At 47.3% G+C, this 26,238-nt stretch overlaps 1 protein-coding gene across 5 annotated transcripts in view; it reads left to right on the top strand.

Moving 5' to 3' along the window:
* CSNK1G1 (casein kinase 1 gamma 1) overlaps positions 1-26,238 on the top strand; it is an 87,561-nt gene that overhangs the window by 8,798 nt on the left and 52,525 nt on the right. For 3 of the 5 annotated variants that reach the window (XM_052672112.1, XM_052672115.1, XM_052672111.1), the window contains exon 2: positions 9,650-9,756. The gene's annotated coding sequence lies outside the window, so the exon portion shown is untranslated. Of the gene's footprint in view, positions 1-7,174; positions 7,284-9,649; positions 9,757-20,052; positions 20,160-26,238 lie in introns of those variants that run through there. The other 2 variants (XM_052672113.1, XM_052672114.1) reach the window with 2 other exon arrangements.

Here is a 26,238-nt window from a genome sequence, read left to right as displayed (position 1 = left end):
TCACACATAGATTCTCTTGAATGCTTGCAGCAATCCTGGACTTTGAACCTCAGCTGAGTGCTGCAGTACTGATTCCGATTCCAGGACCCAACGCACACCTCATGCTGGAGAATCTGAATCATCCCCATCTTTATGGCTTTGAAAATCCGTAACTGTCACAGAGCTGTTCTCCGTGACACCTTTGGGTAAACTGGAGCCTGTCTTTGCAAACTGTTCAGTCTCTGGTAACGCTGACAAAAGTTTGAGTAATCCTCGTGTTCTGGCAGATCAGCTTTTCCACGGTGCGTTGTAGTTGTAGTGTTAGAGTAGGAAATATGCTTGCTAAGGAGGTGTTCCAAAATACATTTGTGCTGAAACCCCTGAAGGTTTAAAAAAAAACCCTGCTGAAGGTTTAACAGATGGTTAAACCTTCTTGATCTCCTGTCTTACAGTCTAAAACTGAATGTAGTAATAGTTTACACCACTTGAGCAAGCCTACCTTAAACAAAGCGGCAGAGCCCCACACTGATTTTGTGTAGTATTTAACTGTCCCTCTTCTGATGAGTGGAGTTGGGGTACCCTGCTAATAGCTTTGAGATCATCTGGAACTAAATGGAGTCAACTCTTCCGAGGGATTTACCCTTGGACCAATGCTCAACACCACTGTCCTTTCTTTCCATAGCTAATAGAATCTCCTGAGGCACAGAGGGCTAAATTTAGTCTTCCAGCAAGCCAGGTATGACCTTGTGTTACAAGGGCTTCTGCTGCTCATCTCCAGATATCTAAATCAGAATGTAAAGGCTGCATTTCTGGGATGGGCAGAGCTTTGGGGGATCAGTGACGCCGGAAGGCTTTGTGTGTCGGATAATCGGCTGATGCTTTCCATGCTGTGCTGGCAGTAATTCCCGGCCCGGCCGCAGCTCCGCAGGCCCAGCAGCGACGTGCTGCACGCGGCGGCGCTTGGCGCTGGGCTTCGGCAGGAGCTGACCTGGTAGGCAGCTGGCCTTGTGCGCGGTGAGCGCGGCTCAGTGGCTGCTGCGCTGAAGCCTGTGAGTTGAAAGTGGGAGCTGAAGCAGAGCTGCTTTGTGCGGGTGTGATTTCTGAAGTGTGCGAATGGCAGCAGTCCTCTTCAAGGGGAGGCTAAATTCATCTCCTAGAAGCTAGAGAAGAACTTTGCCCTGTACAGAAGCCATCAGGGCGCACGAGAAGGTAAATCCATGCAACAAAACGTGTGCCAGGGCTGTCCGGCTCTGCGCTGTTTGCCTTGTCCTACATGGTCACTTGCTTTTTGTGTCTAATTAAAGACACAATTTGTCCTGTGAGTGTAGTGAGGAACCTTCACTGGGTCCTAGAGCCTATGACTTATGCCTTTAATGTGTAATCAAGCTGTTAGAGTTTGTCTGCCATCTGCCAGAAGTGCCAAACTTTCCTGCAGCTGGCAGTGTGCTGGCAACTGAATGGGGAAAGCGAGGAAGTAGAGCAGGACTTCTGGGTGTCTGCTGTGCTTTCTTGTGTTTAGAGTGCGGTGAATGGGGTGGCTTTTTAGCTTGTGGAATAAACTCTTTGCAGGTGATTGGGCCACCCCTTATTGTGTGGCATGGGCACGGCTTGCTGACTGGGGTTGCAGAGCTGACCTGTACTCCCAATAATTCAGTCATCGCTGGTGGTCTCCTGCTTGCTACAGGTAACACGCGTGGTTGCTTGAATTCTTTGGGGGCTGAAGCATCAGTCTGATGAAGTACTGCAGTCACTGGGTGATGCTGAGTGAGTTTCAGTAAGCGGTCAGAGAAGGCTGCGGTCAGCAGGTCTGCGTAACAAATGCTCTTAGGCTGTGGCAGGCGTGTCTGTGCTAACATCCTTAATCCAGTGGTTCCAGATGCTGGAGCTGTTCCTATGGCATCTGCAATCGTTATGAATGGTGGCAAGATACCAGCAGAGGATTTTGTGATGCGGGTATTCATGTATTCCATCTTCATGAGCCCCTTCTTCTGGAAATATGGAGGAGATGGATTTCCTAAATTGAGCTGGGGCTGCTTGGTTTGTGGATACCTGGAAGGGAGGGCTCAGCATGCTGTAGACAGCTCCAGCTCTGCCGTGCCACATGCAGTCAGAGGAGATTTGTCACACAACATTCTGTGGTTAATGTGTAAAGGCGTTTCAAGATGGGGTGGGTAGAAACCGAAACCAGGCAAATTGAAACAAATAATAGGAAAAAAAATAGAAATAGAGGACAAATAAGGTAATTGAACACGAAGTTCAGCCACTTTAAAGGGGAAAACTGCTTGTATTCCCCCTTTCTATGTAGAAAGTGGGAGGAGGTGATGATAATGCTTCCCTTCAGCTCTCCTTGTGTGGGATGGTGAGCAGCAGTTCCTCTGCAGGCGCTGATCTGCTAATAGGCCAGAGTTGGGCCGTCACAACGACGAGTAAGGCATGCGCCTATGAATGTCCTGCTCTGCCATACTGATTACATGAGGTCAGCAGGGCATCAGCAGTGCTGGCTTTGGGTGTGTTTATGGCATGGCTGACAAACTGAGGATTGCTTTGGTAGGCTCTTAGCTTGCTGAACCATGCCTGCTAAAAATCTTAATCTGATTTAATCGGAGATTGGTCTGTCAAGCCACGCATTTCCCTGTCAAAACATGAAGAGGGCTTTTTAGCACGTGCGAGCAGCCGTTGATGAAGTTTTGCACCTAAACACAAAAGCTAGGAGCTTGATCCTTTCTTGGTAGTGATATCCCACAGTGAAGCGTTGAACGCTTGGCAGGCTGCGGTTGGAAGTGCCCTGCCCAGAAGGGGATGTCTGGGTGCTGACTTTCTGTGCCCTGCTCCTGCCGCCTGTCAAACCTGTTTGTGAGCTGCTCTGCCTCTGACCCGGCACTAAGCTCTCCAGGTACTGTCAGGTGGTTTTCTGCTGTTGCTATAATGAGGTAGACTTTCTCACAAATGAGGCTGATAAGGGAAACAAGCCAGCAGGAGTTCCTGCTTGCAATTGCTGAGTTTCATGGACAACGTGGTCTGGGTTTTCTTGGAAGATCTCATTTCATCCTTCTGCAAGTTCAGTCTGCAAGCATCTCCCATCTTCTAGAGTGCATATGTATTGATTTTCCTAGACTCTTAACATTCTCAGGTAGTTTTCTTTCAACTACTACGACTGTTGCAGGAGATAACTGTGTTTAATGTGTGTGCGTATGTTAATAATAAAACCTTTCTGGTTAGTTATCGTTAACCAGCTTATTAGCGTCTTCTAGAAGGTTGTGACACATGGAGGAAGAGAACAAGGAGGGATAAAGAGAAGCTGCAGAGCAGCTGAAGTCTGCTGAAAGGGAGCTCTTGAGGAGCAGCTAAGGTGCTGACGGGTGGAGGCTTCTAGAAGGAGGGCCATCTGCATCAGGTGTGTGTAGGGGCTTTCTGCTCTGCAGAGTTCACAGCCTGGACCTGTCAGGTAGGCAGAGCAGACCCCAAATAGCTGTGTGGGTTACTGACTGGTGCTCAGCTCAAGGCATTTCTATGCTGATAGCATCTGGAGTATTAAGGAGTCGGTGAGATGGTGTGTCGAGTGTGAGACTGCTGAGCAAATCATCACAGCAGTAAGTTCTCTGATGGGTGGTTACATTTCTTTCACAGAATGCGTGAACTAAAGAAACTCATGGTCAGATGCCTATTAAAGGCATCTTGCAAGGAAACTCCTTGAATGAGATGGATATTTATTATTATTTTTTTTTAAGTGTGCTTCAAATCCCTTTTGGGATAACTTCTTTCAGTCTTCAGAGAGGTTTGTCTCTTCCAGAGAAGACTAGGAGTGGAAATGCTCCTTGTACAAATGCCTATCAACTCCTTAAGTCTCATGGTGTAAACCATAAAGGGACCCTTTGGAGAGGAGGAGACCCAAAAGATGAGCAAAGTGCACGGTGATGATGGTGCAGTGTAGAACGTGATCTGGTACTGGGTGTTTCACATGGGTATGGTGAGTGGAGGCATCTGAGAGATTTCTGCAGTGTTCCTGAGTGCCTGTTTTGATATCTCTAATTTAAAATCTCACTAACGAACATAACCCAGCATTGATACAGTCCAGATGTGTGCTGGGTTCCAGCCCTTCTCACTGACTTGCCTTGCACCAGAACAGTAGTCAGCATGGTTGCGCTGGGGAGCTCCATTCCTGCCTCAGAGGAAGCAAAGCAGGAGGCGGTGTGCTTGTTTTGCATCCTTACATACAATGAGGGTGGCCCTGTTCTACCTTCTCGCCTGTTGCTTTAGTATTTCTGTTATCAGAACAGGGCTGTGTCTGTAGCAGCCTCTGCACCAGCTAAAAAGCAGGCGTTTTGCATTAGGGTGTGTGCCTCTTCCTCCTCGAGCCATGCGGTGTCTTCCACTTCTGTTGCTTGCGTGGTGTCTGCAGCTGTGGGGGAAAAGGCTAAGTGCTCTGGAAGGGAGAAGTCAGCTACTGCTGGGGTGAGTTTTCCCACTTTGGTCTTCCAGCTTTGGAGGCTATATTGAGCAGGTTAAGTTTTGCAAAGGATAAAACACAACCAGGTTTGAGCATCCTCAGCGAGGCTGTGATGCCATCGTCCGCTTGGGCTGAGGTGTCCTTGAAGCACCAGGTGATTCATTACCCCTGAAAACGTGCAGCCTGGCTCCTTTTGAGAACAGCCTGTGGGCACGTGTGGTGAAAACCTTGCCTAATAAAACTCAGGAGAAGCAGGGCTGTTCTGAATGATTCAGGGTTTGAAGAATTTTATTTTGTTGTATTTGTGTGCCATAAGTAGGACTATCTGAATGTGTCCACGTGTTTTCTCTAGCTTTTTGGGTCGTCTCATTCAAGGCATCGTTACATTCCCTTTCGTTGCAAAGACTGTTGGCGTTGGTTTTGGAGCCTTCAGCACTTTGCTGCTAGCTAAACATTGGTTTCCTTTTGCACAGGCTGGTAGGAATGTGTGCAGGCTTCGCTTTCTGCAGGCTCTGTGTAGAGCACAAAGTTCTGGTTGCTCTTCTGCTTTTGTAAAGGGAAGGCTGCAATGGAGACCCACTTGCTGTACTCTGCCACATGTGCAGTGTGTGGGCTACTCATGTGAGTTAAGGGAATTGAAAGATGTTAAAGGGTTTTTACAAAGCTCTGCAAGCAGCAGTGTGGGGTTTTTTACTTACTTTTACATAGGTGTCAGATGATAAATACTGTTCTGAGTGCTGCCCGAGTATACAGTGCAGAATAAAAGCTGAGTTTTTATTCTCCAGTTGAGCAGAATAAATGTAGATGTCAGCTTTGGGGTGTATTCAGAGAGGAATTTGCAAATTACTGAATGCGCAGAGGAGCTCTGCTGCAAGCACAGTTGTGAAGGCATTGAGCTGTGTGCCCAGCTCTCCTCCAGGTATCGCTGGTAAGTGTTTGTTCCCGGTGAAAAACTTGCAAATTACCTGGCAAGGTAAGGCTTTTCCTTCTGATGCAGCTGCTTTCTGTGTTTCAAGGGCAGACGGCCTCAATGCGTAGTCTGGGTCTCTTCTGCTGTTACAGCTACGAGGCATAGCTTTAATATCTACTGGTAACTAGCAAATAGCAGTGCATGCTTATTCCTTGACTCTTACTTATTTGTTCTCTGCAATCAAATTGAGTCCTTTGGTTTCCTTTCTGACAAGAACTGGTTATCTTTACTCAGCTTAAAGGGCAGTGCTGGCTTAGCTCAGGTTGCGGCAGTGAGGCACTCAGGGCTGGAGGTGGGAGCAGGGAGCTTCAGCTGGAGCTAACTGCAGGTGGGATCAGGAGCAGAGCTGTTGAGGTCGAGTAGGGCTGCTGGGGCCACCAAAGGCTTCTGCAAGGTCAGAGAAGCTGGGCAAGCCCATGAGAAGGCTGTGCTGAGCACTGCTGAATGGCCAAAAGCCCACACTGGCTTGGGAAGACCCAGGAATAAAAGCTGAAGGAGCTACATCTGCTTTTCCTCTTTTCCTTTTCTTTCCCTTTCCTCGGCATCTCTTCTGCTAGCTCTCCTCTGGTTGCTGAAGGTTAGGAATGTGACCACCCTGGAGTTTTGAAACTCCTCGTGTTCAGAGTTTGTCCTTACTGCTCTAATTGTCTCAGTAGCTTTGGTTAAAGGCCTGTGCTGGGAGAGAATGAAGTCCTGAGTGGTGATTAAAAACAAACAAACAAAAAATCCAACCAGAGCATGGTGTGTTCCTCAAGATCGCTTATGTGTATCTGTTGGTTGAAACATGTTGGAAACATGTTGCCTCCTAGGAGGGAGGGCAAGCTTTTCTCTAGACAAAACTTGTGAATGCTGACATGCAGGACTTGGAATAGAAGTGTTGCAGGCTTCTATGCCAAAGCTGCTCACTAGTGTTGATGTCTCCTGAAAAGACTTTCCTGCACACCAGAAATGATCTGCAGAGACCTCATTTTTCCATGTGGGTGTGAAGCACTTTGAATGAAAATGTGCTGACCCAAACGTGCATTGCTCCAGGTCTGATGGGGGATTTCTCAAGTATGGCTCTGTATGCCACCAGTCCAATTTCTCACCATCGAAACCTGATGTGTTGTCCTTGCTCTTAAGGTTTGTTCCATCATCTAATACCAGTGGCAGCTTTTTGACCCCTCTTTCAGTGCTGGCTGGTGCAAAGACTTCAAAGTGGGCTAGCATCCATTAGGTTGGAATTCTAATATTGCTCCTGTGCATTAAACTCAAACCTTTTTTTTTTCTCCAGTATTATCCAGAGGTTCGTGCTGCTAAATGTCAATAAAATGATAATGAGGTGAAGAACAAAGATCCCAAAACTGTGTGCATACCACCTGTGAGCCCTGTGAGGAAGGGTTTTGTAGCGTCACTTCATGCTGTGATGGAAGCAGTATCCTCTGGGAGCTGAGCAGCATCTGTAGAATGCCCTGAATTTTTTAGTTCTAGGCTCTTGAAATCATCTCTCTTGGCTCCCACTGTTGCAGGTCCCCAAGATGAAGTGAGGAAAGGAAGGATCTGGCTGTGTGTTAAGATACAGATGTCCGTTGCTGAGGTGCCTTCGGGGATGTTGCCTGGGAACCTAAAACAGGAAAGTTGGCTTCTCAGCTGCACTTCTCTTGGAAAGTAATGGGGAAGAAAACCTTGCAAGGCTGAAAGCTTCTGTATTCCCGTCCTTCCATTTCTGGCACCCTAAAGTAGAGATGTTCCTGAGGAGGGTGGCACAGCGGGAACTGAGGCATCCTCATGGGCTGGCTCCCCCTGCGTGCTCCTGTGAGCCCAAGGCTTGGCGTTCGGCATGTACATCTCCAGGCCCTGCGAGTGCCATCGAGGAGATGTCACAGGAAGCTCGCCAAGCGTCTGGAGGTACTAATTAAACACACAAAAGCTTAATTGCCTGTCAGAAGCTGGAAGGGGGCTGTCTTGTGGCTTAGGACAGCCTCTTTCATCCTCATTCCTTCTTTCAGTAGCGGAAGAGGTGCGCTGCACTGTGTTCTGCATAATTGGAGGCTTTCTGAACATGGCTACCACAATAACTTGTGCTCCAACCGGGCTGACCACATATTCTCACTTGTGACCATTGCTATAGAGGTGGCTATTTCATGCCATGCCAAGCACGGCTCCTGGCTTCTAGTCCAGATCTGCCACGTGCTGAATCATGCAGGGTCCTCCCCTTACTTCGAGTTTCTCTGCTTTGCCGGAGCAATCTTGCTGCCAGATGGGGTTTCTGGGTGAGCAGCCCAGCACCATCAGCGTGCTGCCGGCTCGGACAACGGCTCTGCCTTGTGAGCTCGGTTGCTCTTGAGGCTGAGTGCGTCTGTGAGGCGCTGCTACGTGGGGCTGGGAGCAGCGGTGTTTGCTGCTCAACCTGAGCTGAAGGTTGAAAGGTCTGGTTGCAAATGGCCCGCGTGAGGTGAGGATGGGTTTTTGGGATTGGCCTTTGCCAGCAGGAAGTTGTGGAGATACACTGGGGATTTTTCTTGTGTGACACTTTGACTCCTCCGTTCTTGCCAACGTTGTTCTTCCAGCAGAACATGAATAATAGCTAACCTCTAGCTTAGCAGAGCGTGAAATAATCTGTTTACTCTAGGAATAGCCCAGCTTCCTTGTTGGGAGGTGCCAGTTCTTAATGAAAGTTGGTATGAAGTTGAAGATGCCAAGTCAGTCTTTGGTCAGGGATCCCTGATAGGAATTCATGTGTATGTTCCTGCCTTCCTCTGAAGTGTAACTAGAGCATGTTCAAGGTGGCAGAAGAGCAAGCTTCCCCTTGTGCTCAGTATTGAAACACAGGGACTGCTTCATGAATGGGATGCTGCTACCCTTTGCCCAGGTGACCCAGTGAAGCTGCAATCCCTTCTTGCTGCACACAGAGAATTGACAATTTTCTAGTTCTTGCAGGGCTTGGGTTGGGACGAGTTCGGCCAGTTCTTCCTTGCTGTGGTGTTTGACCCGGTCAAAACACTTAAAACTTGAGCACAGGGTAGAACTGAAGTTTGCCTTAAGTGCTTCCTAATAAGCATAATATTAGGAGGCACACTCAACCCAATGCCTTTTCGAATTAGAAGAATGGAAAGGCTGAGTGCTGAAGCTGTGGAGCAGGTGCCTGGCTTCATTCACAATGGGTACAGGTAGTTGTGGTGAGGATTAATAATGGTGCCTGCTGTGAGACTTTTGAAGTCTCGTGCAATGCCACTGAGCAATCCTCATAGCTTCTTGAACACAATTGAGGAATGACGCTGGAAGAATGTGTGTATGACTTGGGCTGGGCTGACAAGAAGTTTATAGGAGTACAGGCAGAGTGAAATCCTGTGTGCTGGAGTCGAAGCAGTGCCTCTTGGACGCTCAGCGATGGCTTTGGTGTATTTGTTCTTCACACTGGAGACAGCAAAAATGCTCTCCTGGCTGATGTGCTGGGGCAAGTGGTGGGCATCTTCTGCTGTGGCCGGCATAGAGGGGTCAGTAGTTACAGAACAAGCTATTGGAGAGAGTATGGACCCTTAATCTTCTACCCCTGCTTTAGTAGCTGCGAAAACGCAGCTAGAAGTGCAAGCTCTGCACACCCCTGTGCATTTGGGAGCTGGTTGCTCATAGCCCAGTGCAAAGCAGCACATCTGGGAACTCCTCTTGGGGTTGGGGTACATGGCTGTCCGCTTTTTCACTTGAAGTTGTTATTTTTTTAATGACTTTTGTGGGAACTGTCCATGCCTTTTCTGCTAAGGAAGCTAGATGCCTCTGCTTTGTGTGCAGGACAGAACAGCCCGTATCTGCTCATTCAGAGCAGAGCTTTCAAGAAATGCTGTGAAACAGTTTCATTTTAGTTCATCCCTCATATCCCTGTCGCAGAGGCTGTGTGCTCTGAAGGGTGTTGCGTGAGGAAAAAGGCGCAAACAAAACAAACCTCGTGTGCTTCCTTCTGACCACAGCACCTGGGGCATGGCAGGACACACAGCCAGCCCAGGGGTGCTGCCTCGTGATTTGGGAACCTGTTTTCCAAGGTGGGGAAATGCTGTTTCCCAGAGAGACAAAAAAACATCTGTAGTTGAAGAAAACCCTGTTGCTGAAGTACATTCATAGCACAGAAAGCTGTTTGTTTGCTGAGACGGGGAGTAAGTAGAAGTAGTAGAGGTTTTCTACAAGTGATTTGTCTGCCGGCATGCTTGGAAGCTGGTGTTCTAGTTTGAGCTGTTACGTTTAGTTTCGGTGTTACATTTCAACTTTCTCTTGCCTTCCAGTTTCCCTACAGAGATGACTGGCTAGCTGCTGTGCTGCTCCATGCCCTGGCCCTCACTGCCCTGTGATTTCAGATAACAAACACAAGAAGTGACTCACAAAACGTGTGGTGAGTACATGGGGCTTTGGATTCGGGGGTGTACCAGCATGCTATCGTTATCTTTACTCCTAAAAAGTATCTGGAGAGTCTATGGAGAGATGCCAGGAGACCAAATGCAAGTTGTTCCGTTCTTGTTTCTGTTTTAATATATTCTCTCAGTTTTGCCAACTTTTCTTTTTTTTTTTTTTTTTTTTACCTGAAGTATCTGTGAGCTTGCATCTCTGATCTACTTTCCCTAGCTTCATTTTTAGAAGCATGAGCGTTGAGCTGAAAAACTGGGTAATTGCCGTGCTGCCTGCCAAGTGTGAGTGTCTGCAGCAAGGAAACTGGGCAGGATAAGTCCCAGAGCTTTTGTGAGGAGATGAAGCTTCTCAAAATGTGCTTTAACTTTGGTAATGAGGTACCAGGCTGGTGTGCTCTGTAAAAGAGATTTGTTCCAGTATGGCAACTAGAATATGGGCTGGGTTGCCTGTTCTGGTAGTGCTCGCCTCTGGGACAAGCAGAAAACTCAAAACTGAAGCTGTTGTGAACTTTCCTCTCCTGTAGAGAGAAGGGAGAGCAAAGGTGTGTGTTTGGCCTTGGCATGGACAGATGCCTCGCTTTCATTAGCCATTAATGATGAAAATAAACCAAACAAAGAGGCAAGTGCATTGGGTGGATGAAGGCAATGACTTGGAGACAGCAGTGCAGGTCTCTCTGCTTGGCACATGTTTCCTGGGGGTGTTGGTAAGGAGTACTGCAGGGGTGGTACCAGATTCGCTTCTGTGTAGGGTTTTAATTGTCTCATCCTTTTGGAGTGCTGTTTCTACTTCTGGACAGAATGACTTCAGAAAACAAATGCCCTAAATTGTAATTTGCATTTTAAATTTTGTATGCAGCCTTATAAGCCTTTGACTTCTGGTCATTTCAGCAGGAGAGTGGAGGAGACAAATGCAAGGATGGCAGTTTGATACTGTTGGTAGCTTTCAGACTGGAGGAGAAATTGGTTTTCAATTTTGCTTGATATGGTATGTCCAGTAATTTTGCAGTTTTGCTCCTTGAAAGTAATTTATGGGTTTTTTTTGGTGCCAATTGTAAGAATGCCGTTGATAGTGTGAAAAGTGTTTCATTGGAGCAGTTCAGACTGATGCTTTTAACCTCTTGATATGAGTGCAACAGAAGACAGTAGGCATCTAACTCTGCTTCACTTTTTTTGTATTGTTTTGTCTTAAAGATAAGCCTCTGGAGTCTGAAGCAGCCTGCTTAGTTGATGTGGTGTTGTGGAAGGTTGCTGCCAAGTCACTGCCTTGTTTTTCTTCTTCTCTGCCTGTATGAAGTCTGGGATCTTGGAAGGTTTCTATCAGATGAAATTGTTTCCGTGGCTTTGGGATCATAGTGTGCTTTTCCACTTGAGAGAAGCTTCTACCCTGCTCACAGTGCTTAACTTTTTCCTCCCTTGCTTGCTTTCTGCTTCACCACTGGCACAGAGATGTAAATTTCTGGCACAGACTGCTGGGCAATGGGAATGCTAAATCATGAGATGACCCAAGTGCATGTTTTTTAGTTGCTGAGGATGCATTACTGAAATTCCTTATCATAGAATCACAGAATGGCTTGGGTTAGAAGGGACCTCAAGGATCATCAAACTCCAGCCCCCCATCTCCAACTGATGCCTTATCAATTCCAAGACAATGAGAAGTGCTGCTTGCCTCAACCACGATCTTGCTCCCAAGCTGCCTACAATTATGTCCCTTTCCTGCATCCTGTCTTGTCTTTTTGTGTACTTCAACATTTAAACCAGCTCCAGATTTCCCATTTCACTCTGTTCCCCTGTGCTCCTCTGCAAGCCAGCACCACACTTGTGTCTTCATCTGTAAGATCTGTTCCAGGATCCTGAAGCATCCTGACTTCTTCCCACTTCCTGCAGAACCTGTGCCAGGCTCTTCTGCTTGCTCAGTTATGCTATGAAGCCCATCCAAGGGGGCAGCCACTGAATCTGCCTTGCTTTCCCCCACTGTGCTCAGCAAACCTGCCACATCCCATTGGGAAGTCTGGCTTCAGAAGCACTTTCCTGGATGGCATGGATGAAGAAGAGCAGCAGAAGCTGAGTTAATGGTGAAGTTCCTGGATTAAAGGGTTGTGAATGTTTAATCTCTGCTCTACTCAGTGAGTGCTTTTCTGCATAGCAGCAGATCCAGCACGTGCTGGGATGTGATGGAGCGGTGCTGGACACGCTGTGCTGTCTGAGCATTGGTGGGGATTGCAGAGCACACATCTCCATGCAAAAATCCATCTGAATCCAAAATCTTACCCTTGATGTCAAGATTGGGTGGTGGCAGTGAAAGTTGTGGGTGCCTCTGCTGATCTGTGGCTGCACATGGAGTGGTCCTGATGATGTGTGGTAGCTAAAATATCCTTCTGTACAAGCAGCTTTCTAGTTGCATTAGTCATCCATCAAGCTTCTGGATTATTTAAGTGGTGCAGCTTTCCTCAAAGAACAGCAGTGTCTATTTGTAGAAAGGTACATCGTGTGAAGTGCAATTCCAGTATATGAGAGTTGCGCTGCTCGAGATGTTCTCAGGAATGCTGCATCTCCTGCTGTGGGACTTTGTGATCTGTGAGGTCCGTACCAAAGGTCTGGAATTGCGGAACGCTTCAGGTTGGTCTTGGGCACTCGAATAGTGCTGCTATTAGGGGTCCTTCTCAGCTGTGAGCCAGCAGTTGAGCAGTGTACAGTTGATCTGTTGGGTGCTGGGTGCAGGAGCTGATAAACCTGGAGGAAAAAGGAGCAGTGACCAAAAAGATGTTGTGCAGGTGGAGTGTTCTGCTACGTACGGAGGCAGCCTATCTTAAATTTTTAATGACCAAAACTACCTTTATTTTTAACTCTTCTGGGATCTACTTCATCAGACTTAATCTGAGTCTTGAAACGCCTGGAGCTGAACTGGTCCTCTCTTGAGCCACAGTTGAGCTGTTCCTAGCAGTGCTGTTCATGGAATATCTCTGGGACAGCTGCTAACTAGAAGGTGAATTGCAGCACGATTGTATTTCCATCAACTTAGTAAAAACTTCTACTAAAGGATTTTGTTGCTTTTGAATTTTTGTGCTGTAATGCATACCGGGTGACTTCACTGCATTCTAACCCAAAAATTAAGCACTGCTTTGTGTAACGTTTGAAATTCATAAGCTGGCAAAACATTTGCTCTTGCTTGTGCAGCCTGGCTTTTACGTAACTCATTATTTTTGCTCAAGTGTTGCAGATAGTCTGTTTCCTGTAGCAACAGCCACCAGATGTTTAGCTGAACAAGACTTAATTCTTTAAAATTGACCTGTAAGAAATGTGTGAAGGCGAACGTGGGGGTGGAACAATTGTATGTCGGCATGGTTTCCATTTACGCACTGAGAACCCTGCAAGCCTTGCTATTTTGTTTGAGCAAGGATGGATCCTTCTTCTTTGTGCTGTGCCGCGAGGCCCTTCCCGTGGTTGTTAATGCTTCCATAACTGTGCTGTTTTGAGGCTGGGGGAGGGGAATAGAGCTGTCTAATGAAGATGAACATCACTTGGGCAATCAGCACCGTGTGGGCTGAGTCGGGTTGATCTGCTGCTGTGCTGATCCTGCTATGAGTGTCAGTTGTCAGCTGGACTTTGTACTGCCTGTGGTCAACCCGGCAGGAGGCAGATCCATCTGTATGGAAACCAAATCCTGCCTCGCTTCCTTTGGTGGATGGAGAGAACGCCCTGGTGTTTTATGGGTGATAAAGGAAGGACAAGGGGTGATGGCTTGATATTAAAAAGGATGTGCTTAGATTAGGTGTGAGGAAGAAATCCTTCATTAAGAGGGTGGTGAGGCCCTGGCAGTGCTGCCCAGGGCTACGTTGCCCCATCCCTGCAGGCATTCAGCACCCCTGGTGTCAGCTGAGTGAGATTCCTCTGCTGGAAATAAGAGTGGTTTATTCCCAGTGGTTCTTCAGGGCGCAGTGCAGGTGCTCTGCTCATTCATGTAGGAATTCCAGCCTTTGTTTTGGTGCTTGTTCTGAAATCCTGGATGCCCCCCGCAGAATTATCACACAATTTCAGGAGGAGGTGACTTGAATCTCCATTTCTTCTAGCAGGATATGAGGCTGGTGCTTGCATTAGGTTTCTGTATTCAGTCATTTTCAAAGCTAATGCATGATGACACGGTAAGGCTTTGCTGGAGTGAGCTTGTGAGTGAGGTGCTCTTGGGCTCCTTGCTGGGTTTTACTGCGGTCACCTGCTGTTGTCATCTTGGCACAACAAGCTGCATTTGTTTCTCCTTTAGCTTTATCCTAGATAGCTCCTTTTTGAAGTGTTATTGAATTATCTTGCTTACTAACTGAGGCTTTCATAATTGGAAAACTATGCTGAATTGAAATATCAACTAAATAATTGAAGTTGAGCATTTCCTATCCTGGTGGGAAGGGGAGGGAGGCTGTGCTACATCCCGGTGTTTCAGAAACATGTGAGGGTGGGAGATGTGGCTGCAGCTTCAGCAAGAGCTATTGCTGCTGCAGTTAACACAAATGAAAGCCTTTATGTTCTTGGCATGCTGCTATTATACAGGATACAAAGAGAGCTGCTGAAAATTACCAAACAGGGGAAGCAAACCTCCTCGAGAACATGCATTTATTTTGAGTTGTTCGAAGAATCATAATGTCCAATTGTCTGCAAGCTTCCCAACCGTTCATTTAGTGGAACAGCAGTCTGACAGCTTGCTGGAAATGATGATAGCATCCCCCTGCAACTCTCCTTTTTTTGTTTCTTGTTATCTTCTCAGTGGGGTTCAGCCAGGAACCTCATGGAAAGCCACCGCCAGACTTGGGAGCGCTGGCCCTCGGTGCTTCCCGTCAGCCCGCCCTGCTCGTGGGCAGGGTGTCGCAGCTCAGCTTCTAATTGAAGGGTCCTGACCCCGACCTGTGGCTGCTCAGGGCTGGACTTGCTGCCTTCTGCTTAATTTCAGCTTCTCCCTTTGCTGCTAAATTGCTAAGGTTGTTGCAGGGCTGCTGCGTGTGGATGGAGTGGAGCATTCTGAAGATGCTCTGATTTGGAGCAGCATTTCAGACTTCATAGGTTTTGGGGAGCTGCTTGGGGTTCACCTACAGTTAGCCACCAGGAACAGCATGAAACAGAAAACGTTATGGGGATAAACTGATGGCTGTCTGAGAGCGGTTTGTGCACTTCCCTCAGGTTGTGAGAAACCTGGAGGTAAATGCTTCGTTATTTCACTTGGAAGGCTTCTGAAGTTTTTTCTCATCACCTTGAACCTTCTCACTGTGCCTCAGCACTCGCAGCTTGCTGAATATTAAACGTGTCACCGTGTATCTGAGCTACTATAAGAACAAAACCAAAAACAGTGCATATGGAGCTTTGACTCGCACCCAAACTCTGTAGTTGTGCTGGCATAAATAGATCTGTGAAAGCTGTTTTCAGACGGTGCAGGGATACTTGGTCTTGCTGATTTTGCTTATGTTGGGGAGGAGGAAAAACCACCAGGAAAAGTGAAGCTAATTAACTGATACAATATGTATCTGCTCACCAGATGGATTAGGTATAAGCTGCTTTCCTACAAACACTTGAGTTGAAAAAATTGTCATGCAGTAACTGATCTTTTCCTAAAAACAGCCCAGAGCCTAGCATTGACATGCAGCTACCACCGTAATCCAGGAAATGATTCCCTTCAGAGGCTGTAAAATTGTAATCCTATTGCAATAAGGAGTGTAAGGGAGGTCAGAAGAGATACAGGCATCACATCACCTATATTTGGTACCATTTTGAGAGAAACCAGGAGAACCCTTGCAGCAGTCGGGTCAGGTCCTTGCAGTCAAGTCAGTGGTGAACAGCCCCACTAAAGAGCATGGATTTGCTACTGCTCCTGGGACAGGCACCCTTTGGCAAAATGGTCCTGAGTTGACCTCTGCTGCATCTGAACATGTGTGCTGTGGAAGAACAGCAAGGGATGGGACAGACAGGGATTATCCTACTTTCTTCCTGGAAATGGTAAGCAATTTCTAAAGGTAAACACAGTTGCTCTTGCCTGCTTTTTATCCAGCAGAAGCTTACAGCCTTGTAGTTCATTGCTGTTATAAGTGCAGGTTGGGAAGCTACTGTAGCTTGTGGTGTTTGACATCTGCACAGGGCTTCTTAGGCACAGTCAGGCAGTGAATGCTCCCTGAAGGGATTTGAATATATGTAGGTAGGCTTTCTCTGCTTTGGGAAAGAGGGAAAGTGATGGATATCTTGCTTGATCTAAGCTGCAGAGCATGACACTGAGAGCTGCAGGTCCCCAAAAGCTACATAAATCCAGAAAGAAGTGGGACAGGTTTACTCAAAGGGAGAGAAGAAGCCCACCCTTGCTGTAATCTATTGCTTTAGGTCATGCACAAGTCTTTAGCTCCGATACGGAGAATTGCTGTGTTTTCCATGCTCCTGCAGCCTTGGTCAGATACGCTGCTGTCCATCTAAGGTGGCACCAGGTGGACCCGTGGTCTGGTTTCTCATGCTCTGATTACTGGCGATGACTTGATTTTTCTTTCGTATACAGTGAGTGACTCACAGGGATATTTCTAGCTGAATATGAAATCATTTCCAGGATTCACAGCACAGAAGTTGACTTCTGACACGTGAGTGATGTACAGCCAAATGCTGGGCATGTTGTTTAGATACTATCAGGAGATGCTGCCCTTCTCCTCAGGAGTATGCTGTAGTTTTACTTCTTGCCATGCAGAAGAAGTGCTTTGCAAGCTGAAGAGTTGGACTTGTTTGTTTAGCTTTCTCAAAGTCACAGAGTTTGCATGGAATGGAGCAGACACTGTAGAGAAGTAATTCATCTTGGGAATGCAGTTTAAAGCTGATGCTTCGTATTATGGCAGTCTGTGGCTGTGGGAGGCAAGCTTTGCAGCCTTAGAGGCTCAACCATTTCCTGAAGGTTTGGTGGTGGAAAAGGGTTTGGATGAGGGCTTTGTGCCATTCAGAGGACAGAGACCCTTGGTAGCCCAAGCACTTTGACTTCCCTTGTTGGCTAGGAGGCAGGTCTGCATGAGACAAGGGTAAAGAAACAAACCACTTGTTTTAGCCTTACATGCTCTTGTTGTTCATAGCTCCATCAGTTTGTCCGAGAAAGCCTTGGGCTCCCTTTGGAAGACTTTGGTCTCCAGATATTGAAACACATGGAGCGATGGCCTTAGGAGTTGCTCTCGAGCATTAAGTACCTTAATGTTCCCAACTTGGCTATTTTTCCTCTTTTCTTTTCTTTTTTTTTGGCAGCCTGAAGAGTCATTTCACTGCATTTCACTTTGGGAAGGGAAGATAAGTCTACTCAGAGCTTGATATTACAATAAGGTGTTGTCTGTGCTCCACGAGATCGATGCTTGTGAAATGAATGCTAAAGGTCCATGTGAAGAAAGCTATCTGCAACTAGTCAAAGGCAAAGCAGCACATGCTCGTCAGGATGTGTGTTGTGTGGTTACAAATCTCCACAAGCACACGTTCTGCATCTCTTCTTAATTCTAAAAGGTGCACCCATCTAGATTTAAGAGTGAAGTTTGAAAGGGCAGAATAGAAAGCTTTCAAGAGCCTTTTTGCTTTCCTATCCATAGCAGCATGGAAAGCTGCAGGTTATCACAAGGTTATTCCGGAACTTGGAGCTGCAAAATGTCAAACTGGCAGGAATTCCTTGAGGCTAATGCTGTCAGTGGGTGACATGGGAAGGGGAGAGTGTTCATCTACTCTAGTTTCCAGTTTAAAAGTCAGTTCAGGTGTGCTTCATATTTTCATATTTTCTCCGGGTTCATCAGAAATAGGTGACTTGTGCTTGTTGTTCCTGTGTGTTGTTTATTACTTTGGGTGTTGGCTTTGTTTTCTACCCATCTCTAATCCAGGGGAAGCTGTAGGGTTGCAACTCTTTATACCAAACTCATGCCCTAATCTTATCACAGGGACTCGTTTCGGTTCTTGAGAAATCTTTGGGTTTCTCTTGACAGCGTTGCTAATTTTTTAAGCCATCCCAGGATGGGAAACAGAGAATCATGGAACTCTTCTTACTGTGCTTGAAATTTCCTTGTAATCCAGTTTGGATATCAAAATATCGTACAGCCTCTCTTAGCACAAGACCGTACTGCTTCAATTTGAGCATCAAAATACTTCTCAGCTTTCCTTGAAGATCCAGCCCTGCTCACTCGTTCCTTGGCAGTCCTGGTCCTAAGGAGTAGCTCTGGAGTTGGCTGCTCAAACATTCTGTTCATGCAGTCTCAGTCCTCAAATTGTGGTGTTTGTTGGCCTCTGGCCCTAAAACACGCGGCTTATTCCCCTGGCTTTCACCTTGGGACTTCCCAGACGAATAGGGCAGGGAAATCCATCAGCAGCTTACTCCCGTGCTGATCCCGTAACAGAAGGACTGCGTGACTGGAAACAGCAGCTCAGGAAGAGTGCTGTCAGCCCTTGGGTAACGCAGGATCTGGTACAGCCCGAGCTGTGAGGCCTTTATTGCGGCTGTGGACAACTCCTCTCCTTTGTGTTTCACCACACAATTGGGCTCGTGCTTTGTTATTTCCTTGGGTGAGGGAGCATGTGGATCTCTCTCCTTGGCTTTGTCAGAACAGCTGCAGAAATTGAAGGATTTTTCAATGCCATTTAACATAGATGTCAATGCATGAATGGGTTCAGAAGCTTGCCAAACAGGAATACTGACACATCTAAGGCCAACACGTAAATCTAATTGCTTTAGCAAAATGTTTCCTTCTGCTGACAGCAAGCCTTGACTTTGCTCTTATTCACTCTAGTTGGCATTTATAGGTATGTGCCTTGCCTTTCCTTCCGAACGGATTGCCGGACCGTAAGCGGATAGATTTGTTTGTTGTGGCACAACATTTGCTTTCCATGGGCATGTGTCAGGTTTACAGCAGACAGAGGAGCCAGACTGCAAGCTGTGCAAAGTCCTTAGCATCAGGAAAAGAAATGAAGGAGAAGATGGCTTGTAAATCACCTCTCCAAAACCGAGAAATCTCTTCTGCTCCTGCCCCCTGCTCACCTGCAAGTTTCTTTAAGCTGATGTTGCTACATCCAATGCGTGGAGATCTGAAAGCTTGTGCCAGTGCTGCTTGTTCCTGCTGCTCACGGTTGTTGCTCGAAACCGAGCATGCTGTAGGTGGGCATCCAGTCCTGTCAGTTCTGATGCAACACCTGGGAGTGCTCCTTTGGGACAGAGGAACATGAGGTACCCGGCGGTAAGGCTTGTTTGCCACATCCCATAACCTCTGGTGATCCCCTCCGGCCCCGGGCAGTGGAGCTCCTGGTAGAAGTAGCTGAACCACCCAGGCCTACATGTTAAAGTAGCTGAGGTTTCTTGTGCTGTTAGAACTGTTTATTGATCCTGGAAACAAGCGTTGCACGGTGCTGGGGTGTGGGTAGCAGAGCCGTTCCCTGCCTGTGCCTCTCACCATGGGTGTGTGCGTGGCAGGGATGCTTTGCCTTGCTGTGCAGGGGTTCTGCCAGCTGTCTTTGCCCACTCTTAACACCTTGTGCTGCATCTCTTGGAAATTAACTCCCACTGGGCACCTCCCCTTTTATCAGCAGCAGGGCAGTGGGATATCTGGCAACTCTTCTTTATGAACCCACATTCAGGAAGGTAGAGTGTCTCGTAGCTGGGCTGCTCCTCTGCAAATCTAAATTTATGCAATTACTGTGTACTTAAGAAAAGGAGAAAACTCAAGGAGCTTGATAGTGCGTGAATGCAAACAGTGTCAGCCCGATGGGTACAAACAAAAGAAAAAACAACCTGCAGAGCTTATCTTTGTGAGAAACTGGAGATTGCTTGCTGCTACATGGTGCTTTCTCCATGCCACCCAAACACTGTGAGCAGCTTGACAGCGGGCCTGCCAGCCTGCAGTGTGTCTCCCCAGTGTTACCTGGCCCCACACAGCACACAAACATCTGTGAGTGATATCCATATCCTGGAGAAGTGGCACAGGTGGAAGTGTCAGGTGTGGTATGGGGATTGTTGATGCATCCTGAAGAGCCAAAGCATCCTTCCAGCACCTGAAAGCTTTCTGCCCCCTATCAGCAGGTGTTCCCTGTGATCCTAGCTGCTTCCTAGCCCTCCTGAGGAGTATCGTTACTGGCATCACTCTGGGAACATATGCACATATGCATGTGACTGTGTATTGAGACTGACTGCTCTGCTGAGGAAGCACAGGGTGTTACAGAGCTCGTGTAGGTGCAGCCCATCTCATTGCTGGCAGGCACAGAAGGAAACCAGTAACCCGGCCTGTACCTTGCACTGGGAGGAGGCACTCAGAGCCATGCTGCAGGAGCGACCTTTGCTTTGTGTGAAGCAGGAGGCTGGGCTGTTCCTCAGAGCTGTCACAGAGCTGCCAGGCATCTCTCAGCCCCCCTGCAAGGGGCTGCACGTCTCCAGCAGGTATTTTGCTTTGTCTGCGTGTCATTCTTGGCAACCTCTCAATCGCATAGACTGTCAAAATCAATCTCTTCTGACAGCTAAACTGCTTCATAAGCATACACAGTTGGGAGCCTGGAAAAAAAGGAAGTCAAATTTCAGCGAGAAAGGAGGAGGTTATTTTTGATGGCCCACGAGGGTGCTGCCCTGTTGGATGGGTGCTCTTGGGTTTTTTCTGTGCTTGTTCTGAGACTGTAGCACAGCTGCAGTGAAGACTTCATGGAGTTTTTGTAATTCCAGAATGGTAAGGGAGGACAAATTGTCAGACTTGGAGCCCGATGCCTGCTGCAGCAGTGCCTTCTGTGCGGAGCTCTGTCTTACAAACTGTTCCTAGGGTTTGTGAGGCCTGAGGAAGGCACCACAGATGCTTTTACTCAACAGCTGTGCTTGCTTGCTTAGTTCTACAAAATCTCTTTTTGACGAAGTGAGCTGCATGTGACCCTACAGAGATGGAGGGGACGAGCAGGGGAGGGTGAGGTGCAGGAGCTGCTGCCCCTGCCTGAACGCAGCTCTCAGATCTGTTTGCTTATGCTCTTGCAACGTATTCCTCAGCCCTCAGTGAGCAGTTTCATAACTGGGAGCACTGCTTCTTTTCCTCCCAAGCTGCCTGGTGCTCTCCCACCTACACACGGGGCTTGTCCCCTGTTTGCTTCCAGCAGTGTGCTACACGCCAGGGGAGCTTTCCCTCTGCCTGCTCTCAGGTACGTGGTTTCCTTCTTGAAAAGCAGCTTAGCTGCAAACCAGATATGTAGAAAATGCTGGTTGGGTTCCTGCCAGGTTCCTGATCTAGTGATACAAAGCAGCAGCACAGCCCTGCGACTGCTGGAAAAGGCAAAGCCTGCAAGGGAGGAGAGCGTGGAGTTTGGGCTTGAAAATGAAGAGGTGATCCATGCTAAATCATTCAATATTGAATTCTCTTATGTTCCCTTTTACTACACTATTTGTGTCCCTTGTTGGCATCACTCTTGCATTTCTTAAGAGCTAACCGTCCCTTACTTCCCTGTGTTGTTGCCTTTCTGTTACCAGCTCTTGTGAGGCATTTCAGGTGACAGGCAGGCAGTGTCCCCTCAGCACGCGGGCTGCATGATGCTGAGGAGCAGTTTTGACAGTCCTTGGCCAAACAGTGCCCCACACAGCAGTGAAGGCACACGGTCCCTCTTGCAGCCATGTTTATTTGGACTGATTTCTGGTATTCATCCCTGCAGAGCACATCTAGGCAGGATTAATCTGCCTGGCTTATTGGTGTGTGTTTTCTCAGCACCTAAATCATCACACAGTTGGATACTAGCATGAAGTTCCCTCTGAAGGGGCCTCCTTTTGATGCACTTTGCTAATTTCATGCCTTGTGCATGGAGGTGATTTCTTCTGGAAGGTTTTGCTGCTTTGTGCAGTGGTGGAGAGATCCTCACCCAGATCGTTGGTGACAGTGCTGCTTTTGGGATGGCAAACCACTACACCCATACATATTTAGGTTTCAGTTCCAGACTGGCTTCCCATATATGTGGAGCTACCAGGTGCCATATCATGGATGTTTTCCCCAGCTGGAAGCCTGCTGATGTTTGCGGCTGTGTTCTGGACGTGGTTCTGTTCATACACTGCTGGATATCACTGGGGGATGATGCTGCTTCAGACTGCTGGCAGGCATCTTCCCAGGTCTCTGCTTTGACCAGCAGCATCTGAAACTCTTGGCAGAGGTTTGTATCTTTCTAATCCAAGGCAACCAAGAGAAGACTGTTCTGCTCATTTGCACTCATCTTTTGAGACGCTGTTGTGCATTTTGGTGGATCAGAGTAAAGACAACCAGCTTCTCTGGGGCAGCCAGAGACCTCGGGAGGTGGGAGAACTTTCTCTTACATGTGGGAACAGCCTTTAGCTGTATCCCACCTCTTTACTATTTAATAATGCTTATGTACTGAGGGTGTTTGAATTTGTTCTTCTAGAGAAGATGCATGTACCTGATGAGTGCTAGCCTTAATCCTAGTGCACAGCCAGGTCAGAATGAGCTTCCCAGCACTCTCTGGTTTAGTCAGGGCTGTCTTTCAGCTCGAGTGTTTAGTTAGCATGACTCCTGCTTGCCCCTTGTTATTAAGGGATTGTTGCTTTTCCATGATCCTCTCTGTTCAAGTTCATGAGGACTTTCCTTCTGCTGAGCCACTTCCCATGAAAACTGTTGGCTCTGAGCTTAACGCTTCCATTTTTTTCTCTGAGAGCAGAAGAAAGCATTTAATGGTTTGGATGGTGCAAAGGAGGGCTGTTCTTGTTTTGGTTTGGTTTTTTTCATGTAGCTGCCAAATCACCAGTCTTCTCAAGCTTCCCCAGCACTTCTGCAATTCACCCTCCAGGCTGCTTCTCCTTGCCAGGCAGATGAAACAGTCACAGGCTATCAAGGTGCATCTGTCTGAAGTTCTGCTGCCAGTCTGATCCCAGCTTGCTCCAGAGCTGAAGCTGCTGAGTGGTCTCATCGAGGACTTTGCTTCTTGCTGGTATCAGTAAGTGTGAATTACACAGTTACACCCATCAGCTGCTATTCTCCATCAGAGCACTTAAATTTGCCTGATGTGGGCTCTTGAAGATGCAGGTGGCCTCGAAGTGGCCCTGGTAGGCTTGACCCTTTCTTCTTCAAAACTGTTACCTGAAGGGAAGCAAGTGGTGTAGATGTGCCTTTCATTTTGCTCTTAGGTAACCTGGAAAAAAAAATAGGGGTATGCGGGGTGCTCAGATATCAGAGGAGAGAATGTCTGCTCAGTTCTCATCTGCCCTGGCTCTACTGTAGACCTTTCACCACTGCCAATTTTTTTCTCATTTCCTCTATAGCATCCTCATCATTATCTGTTTCCTGGAACCCGATCTTGCCCGATCTGTTTTTGCAAGCGCACGGTATCTCAGGCGTTGGGCTTTTGCTGGCCTTTGAGGGTCGTAGAAAGGCTGGGTAAGCTGCTGTAATCTCAAGGTGCAGCTCTCTGAAGCAGTGTCTGTGTGCAGGATTCCTGGTAGGGCTGCAGCGTGCAGCTGTGTGTGGGCTGAACACCTGCACTGCGCAGAGGTGCTTGTTGCTTAGGAGCGGGGATCTGGCAGTCTGTCAGGCCGTTGTGCAGCGGGCTGCACGTCTGATTCCTGCAGCCAGCCTCAGCCGGTAGCTGGGCGCTTGTCTTTGCTCTTTTCTCCCTCTTCCCAGCTGAAGTAACAACAAAAAGAGCCTCAAGTTTCATATGGGGATTTTTTTTCTTGATTTTTTTTTTTTTTTTTTTTTTTTAGTAATTCAGCAGCTCTAGCACTGTGCAACTCTTGATGAAGTGCATTAACTCACTTTCTGGCAGATCCTGGTTTGTAGCACTTACGTATGAGTATGCATGTGTGGATGCTGCATAGCTTCAGCTTGAGTGGGGAAGCTGGTGATGCAGCCAGCTTGCACCACACAAACCTCTTCTCTGCAAATGGTCCATTTCATATTTCAAGACTCTGTGTGTGGAATAACTAATTACTTCTTTTTCCGGCATAACATTCCTGCCTTTCATGTTGAAGGCTTACAATGGCTTACATATAAAAGCTTCTGAGAACAAAGTTTGGACTGACTGAATGTAGGGGATGCCAGGGCTGCTCTTGGTGAGATGATCAACAACCAGCCCAAGGCTTGCTTACAACAAATAACTTGCCGGCATATTTGTTTGAGGATGATGTGACCAATGTTTTTTAGCAAGGATCTTCAAGGAGAAAACTTCATGGATAAGACTTCAAGTGAATTCACTTCTGAGGTATTGAGAGTTCTTTTGGGTTCATCCCTCTGTGAAGACTGGAGCTGCAGCGCTGTGCATTCGAGTGTAAGGAGTGGAGATGGCGATCTGCGTTATCTGTCCTTCTCCCTTCCCAATAATTTAGACTTAAATACTATTTGTACACCTCATCTTTTTATCTGGTCTATGAACAAAACTGCATAAGCTGAACATGAAGTCATTTGGCCAAATGATTGAACAGCAGTGACTCGTGCTGTTTAAAAGGCAACTGCAACCTTCCAGCTTGGACAGAACTGCCCAGTGTGGGAGGTGGGACGCAGCGTGCACTTACCAGTTTAAACCGCAGCTGAGAATTCTTACCTCCCTTTTCCATTTTTTTCTATTGTTTTTCACATGAGATGATGCTGAACCAGGTTACTCCAGTGCTGTTTGGGAATGCCGGTTTGTTCTGTGATGGGAGTTTGGACGCAGCTGGGTACTTGAAATGCATTCCCATGGTAGGAACCTTGCTGAGGGAATCAGTATCTCCTAGCAGGTGTAGGAAAACCAGAAAGCTCTGGAGGGCAGGGAGCAGACGAGCGAAAAAGAGGGCATATTTTTCATGACTGTCAGGAGTGAAGACTGAGCATTAAGGCCAGAGTGGATGGGCATGGGCAGCCTGATCTAGCATTTGATCTAGTGGCTGGCAGCCCTGCCTGCAGCAGCAGGATTTGGAACTACATGATCCTGGAGGTTCCTTCCAACCCAAGCCATTCTAAGACGCTGTGATTCTGTAGTTCACCTTCCGCACCTTCCTTTCCTACTTGCTTGTGCCAACAGCCAAGCACCACAGCAGGATCCTCCTTTAGGTCAAGCCAATGTGGGATATTAGGTTGTCTGTTAATTTTACCCTTAGGAATGGTGCAAATTACCGTCGTCTTTTTTATTTTATTTTATTTTTCCCCCTCGTCAGTAGCACAGAGACTCTAGAGAAATAGAGTAGCTCAACTGTGCCCATGGCAGAGGGGCTGGATCTTCAGGTTCCCTTTCAACCCAAGCCATTCTATGATTCTAAAGTGAGTGATAAGGTGGCTTTGGAAAAAGGAGTTATTCTTGGGCCATTTGCTGAAGGCTCTAGATTTTGCACGGTATGAGCCTGGAAGCTGGTGATGTCAGTTTATAACGTGACAGTTGAGAGCCTTGGAGGATTTTAGTCTTTGAAGTCATGTAGAAAAAGTAGATCTTGTCTGGAAAACATTCTTCAGATCAAGAGATTTACCAAAAGTGCTGCATGTGTGCACAGGGCAGACGTTGCAGCAAGAAAGCACATGTGCTTGTCCTAAAGCAGGAGCTGCGGTGCTGCTTTGAGAAATGGGATGGCTGAGCTCATCCTGCTCTGTGTGAGAACAGGAACTCCAGCAGAACACGGAGCTTTCTTCAGAATCTGGGCTTCGTGAGAGGAAAAAGGGTCGCAGTGAACTGCTTTTGCTTGGTGAACAGATTACCAGCCTAGCAAGTGTTTGCAGACCAGTGCGTTTTTGTATCCCTGGCCAATCAGAAATGCCCACAAATCTGCCTCAAGCCTGCTTGGTTCAATTCGAGAAAAGGCGAATGCACCTGCAGAATCAGTTTGGACAGGTATTTTCTGAATTTGTGCCACGGAGCAGATCAGCTGCTCTTGTTCTTATCTTGGAGAAGTCTCCAGAGTTCCTGAAGTAGGTCAGGGAAATTTTCAGTGTGTGGCAAGCAAGTTGTGCTTTCGGATGGCAGAAGTAAAGATGCTCTGACTTGTTTGCACAGTGCCTTTTTTGCACTGTCCATTGCTGCTGCTGCTTTTAAACTTAAGAGCTTCACGGTGGAAACAGGATTGCTCCCAGCAATGTCTCTGGACCAAAGCAGAGTTGTGATGTGCTCGGCGAGCAATAAGCCCTTCTTTGTGCTGGGTCTGATCTGAGTGTGAATGGCAGCTGCCTTCAACTCCACCTAGAAGCTGGTTTGTAGCTCTAACCCCGTGGTTTTATTGGTGCAGTGATTGAGATCTCGAGTTCTAAGCACTTGGAAGTGTGTAGGATACTAAGCTGGCTTCTTTATTTAGCTAACTGTGCTTTAAGTAATTTCCTCTCAGCCCTGTATCTTTTATGAAATAACTGTTCCCTTGTCTCTGAGTACATTGTAGTGAAATGAATACTGGAATTGAACTGAGTCACCATTAGGCAAATGTGTTCATGCAGCATTTGTTTAAATGCAAGTAACTTTCAGGAGCAATCTTGCTGAGTGGGTGGAAAGGTAGGAAGGAAAATCGTTATGAAGAAGTTTGAGTTGTGGCAGGAAAT

This window comes from Tympanuchus pallidicinctus, unplaced genomic scaffold (genome assembly GCF_026119805.1).
Source record: "Tympanuchus pallidicinctus isolate F22 unplaced genomic scaffold, pur_lepc_1.0 scaffold12, whole genome shotgun sequence".
In the NCBI taxonomy this organism is placed as follows: domain Eukaryota; kingdom Metazoa; phylum Chordata; class Aves; order Galliformes; family Phasianidae; genus Tympanuchus; species Tympanuchus pallidicinctus.
This window is presented reverse-complemented; position numbering and strand designations above follow the sequence as displayed.